Raw genomic sequence first — 5,000 nt, forward strand, 5'->3', positions numbered from 1 at the left:
CCATGCTATACGACATAGACAACACTTTTTTTCTTGCTGAACTGATCATCATATATGGAACATTCTCCATACTCCTTAATTACCAATATTCTGAAACTGAATTTACCTGTGAAGTATAGAAGGAAATAGTACTTTCACTTCTCCAAATACTTATCACCTACTTTTGCTGGTTTAAGCTGCGGTCACGTTACTCTTTGGTACAAAGGAGCCCCGAGATATGGGGTAATTTTGATCCGCCCCAGCTGTCCCTCGTGGCTGATCCCTCCCATAACTAGGGACGGGAGAAGGACCGCCGGAGACATTTCACCATCGGTGTCAAGGTCGAGTATGGATCTTCGTCCTGAAGTAGTACATTCCCTAATTAACAATATGAATTTGTCAAACACGTTTCGGTATTCTTGTCAAACCACTGGCTGACCCACCGTTGTTCTAGTTGTTTTCCTCTTCGCCCTTCCAAAGACAATAAAAGAATGCGTCAAGGGAAGAAAAACTGACATATATCCAGTCACTGCTGCTCCCTCGAGACCACCATGACCGTAACGTTGACATATCGCGGGACAAGAGGGGGGACGATGGTTCTCGGCAGGGAACAGCTTTTCGGCATCGCGGGAATAGAACTTGGGACGGGGTACTGGTATGGCAAGGGATCAGCTGGTTTGTAGTTATGTGTTTATAAATTGTGTGTGTGTGTATATATATATATATATATATATATATATATATGTAATATATATAATATATATAATATATATATAGATATATATATAATACACAAACACACACACACACATATATATAAATATATATATATATATATATGTATGTATGTATGTATGTATGTATGTATGTATGTATGTGTGTGTGTGTATGTGTATACGAGTAAACAGTATATATGTCGTGACCCGGGGACCTCCATGTTTTGTGGCGGAGATTGACCGAGGCCTTTCTTCACCACTGTTATCTATCAAATTAGCATGATTTGCAGCATCGACGGTGTGGAATAGGAATGAGGATGGAGAGCAATTATTTTTGTGTAGGTCTCCTCTCCAGACTTCAGTCGTTCTTTTGTTGAGATGATTTTTTATTTATTTATTTTATTTTTATCTTTTATTTTTTTGTCTGAATATGCTAATTGAGATAAAACTTTCAAAACATGTTATAATGTGTATCTGTTAAACCATGTTTTAAATTATCTAAAAGCAGTGGAACAAATATCTAAAACTACCTAAGGGCATTAAGAGACATTATACAGTTAACAGTTTCACTGTCATACACCTACACCTTTACTCGCTACAGTGCATATGACATATATACATATATTTGTATACATATATGTATATATACATTTATGTACATGTGTGTATATATGTCTATGTATATATATACTGCATGCATACTTAATTATACATATATATAATTATATGTAATGTTTCTAAAAATAAATAAATACACACACACACACACATACACACACACACACACACACACACACACACACACACACACACACACACATATATATATATATATATATATATATATAGAGAGAGAGAGAGAGAGAGAGAGAGAGAGAGAGAGAGAGAGAGATGTACGTATATATCTATACGTATATATAACATATACATACATATAAATAAATACATATATATATATGTATATATATATAATTTAAAGATATTCAAACAGTCCAAATAGTAATTTCAATCGAAACATAGATATACATGTTTGAATATCTAAGGCAAGGCATTTGTTGTTGTTATTTCGTAAGACAAAAAAAGACATTTCGTTTTTTCTCAAATTCAAAGTTGCTAGTCGTCACAATTGTTAACCCATTGCCGCGGGGGAAAATTAATGAAAGATGAGGAAAATGCTGTGCCCATTTTTCATATTTTTGGTGAAATGTCTCTACACATAGATGGCTCTGTATTACCTGATTTCACCTTTCCTTCGTTATCTTTATTATAAACATTATAATTACTATAATGGTATAAACATCAGTAATAGCAAAATAAGTAAAATACGTAAAGAATTTCGTTAATTAAAGAAACGGCTGAACAGGCGAGACAGGCAGTACTCGTAAATGGCTCATTGGTGTTTTAGTACAAGTGAAGCCATCTATATATAAAACCAATTAAACAAGTAAACTCACAGTGGGCATGTCATGGACGTACGTGACATACCCGTCGTGAATGGTTTAAGTATTAAACCAGTTTCCTAAGACATAGATGCTTGTTTAGTAATCTTCATGGACACTTACTTGGTTGTTAAGGACATTCATTCCCTTTCTTCCCTCTCTGAAAGAGTGCGTGCGTGCATGCGTATTTGTATGTGTGCGTGTGCGTGTGCGTGTGCGTGTGCGTGTGTGTGTGTGTGTGTGTGTGTGTGTGTGTGTGTGTGTGTGTGTGTGTGTGTGTGTGTATGTGTGTATGTGTGTATGTGTGTATGTGTGTATGTGTGTATGTGTGTATGTGTGTGTGTGTGTGTGTGTGAATGTGTTTTTATTGTTTCCAATACCTTTCAAATGATTGATACTAAATAGTGTCGGTCAACATACAGCATTGCTAGTTCGTCAATCACAGGTTAATCCTAACTTGTCTTATCATCCCAAATATACAGTACACGTTTAAAGGGGAAATCAGTGACGAGACTGGTAATAGTTTGTCCAAATTTATTGTCAGGATATTAAGAGTAATGGATGCATGAGATCTGATGTTTTAAAGTTTTTTTAACAATTAATCAGATGGGAAAAACTTACGGTTTACATTTACAGATAAAAAAAAATTCATTTGTGTTGCATTAATGATTTTAAATTCCTATATATCTCTTTACAAGTGCAGTGCATGTCTTTTTTAGATTAAATTGCCATCGATGTTTGTCTATCGCGATTGTGTTAAAGTTTTCATTTACACCATTTCACTTACTTGTTTTAAGGAAAACGCCACATGTTTCAAAGTTAATGTTGGCATTGGGCAGAACATTACAATGTTTCCAAACTTTTAAACATAATTTTAACCCTTTCACCGACACACTGAAATTATATACATCCCCTGTGCGATGCACTATTTGTGTTTTCTAAACATTTATAGCACTTTAGAGCAGTCCTCCTTATGGCACAATTCTTCTCCTTCTTCAACTGGCTTTTCCTTGGTCATCGTGGGTCGCCGGCGCGGACCTTCTGTCTCCAGCTGCGTCGGTCTTGTGCCTCACGCTCTCGGACTCCGACTTCCCTCGTGTCCTCGCGGTAGCAGTCCTACATCCTCCGTCTCGGTCTTCCTTGTTTCCTTCTCCCGATCTTCATACTCTCCACTCTTCTACCCACATACTCTTCGCCTCTCCTTCGTACATGTCCATCCCACCTCAACCGTCCCTCAGTAAAGCAATAAATGCATTTTACAATGTTCCATATGAAAAAAAATATTTATATTTAAAGTTAGCCGTGTGTGTGTATGTGTATATATATATATATATATATATACATAGATATGTACATATATATACATATATATGTACATATATATACATAGATATGTACATATATATACATATATATGTACATATATATACATATATATGTACATATATATACATATATATGTACATATATATACATATATATGTACATATATATACACATATATACATATATATGTATATATATACACATAACACATACTAATTTTCAAAAACGCTTGTAGGACAGCTAAGGCCGCGCTCGGTGTAGCGGCATCCTCCTAAGTAATCAGTTACTGTTCCGCTTTTTTAATGTGAGTTTTACTACTATATTTTCAATAAATGGATTGGTTAAAAAAAAAATGCACAGTCATGTTACTGTCCACAGATTATTCCTGGTTTTATAAATGAATTACGCCACGTTGAATTTAGTCCGTATCACTGGGGTTTAACGAGTCCTTGTACCATAGAGGTGTACCCTAACTGAGGGAATTGGAATGTGTGTGTGTGTATATATATATACATATATATATATATATATATATATATATATATATATATATAAATATGTGTATGTGTGAAGAGAGTTCTTGCTCTGACAATGCCCGTTATACACACCATTCGTTTACAGTAACGACATATACACAGATAACTATATACAGAATCGAAGAAATGAATTGAGACACCGTGTGTTTGATAGGGAAAATATATCCAATGACTCTATCAAAAACGAAAATAATCACCGTGTTCATGGTTTCCTTCTTTGATCTCTAGATACAGAAGGATCCGTTGTAAATAAAGCACTGCTAGCCTTCTCTAAAGAAACGCACAAAAGACACGAGGTGGGTACCTAGTAACGAATTTCAGGTTTGGTTCCAGGTTTGGACGGGCGGACTTTAAACGATGACGTTAAATAGCACAACGCGTTGCCGAAACGCCTCTTCCAAGCGTTGAAAAAATCCAACGGGATGGTACTTTCCTTGCTCTACCAAAGACGGCTTATATATGCTTATACGCACACACAAACACACACACACACACACACATGTGTATATGTATATATACATATATTCATATATGCATATATATATATGTAAATATATATATATACATGTATTCATATATAAACACACATATATATGTAAATAAATAGAGTGAGAGAGAGAAATGATTGCTATTACTATTATTATCATAATGATGATAGTGATAATATAAATAATTTTTACTAGAAGGATAATAATGATAATTATTACAATCATAACTACAATAATAATAATGATGATGATAATAATATTAAGGAAAAAGATGATATGAATGTATTTCTATTTAATAGCTACTGTTCTTTATGCAAATTCCTTATCGATCCAGACGCCAACAGATGGCTTCGTAACTAATTAGAAATAATATAAAAACAGAGAAGGGAAAGAGGAGAATAAAAAGCTTATTCAAGAAGTTTTATAATCTTGATTTAATATCTTAAACCTGAAGTTTCTACCTCTTGCATAAAGTAGTACTTGGTACATATATATAATCAGTGTGCTATAATAATA

This window comes from Penaeus chinensis, chromosome 1 (assembly GCF_019202785.1).
Source record: "Penaeus chinensis breed Huanghai No. 1 chromosome 1, ASM1920278v2, whole genome shotgun sequence".
In the NCBI taxonomy this organism is placed as follows: domain Eukaryota; kingdom Metazoa; phylum Arthropoda; class Malacostraca; order Decapoda; family Penaeidae; genus Penaeus; species Penaeus chinensis.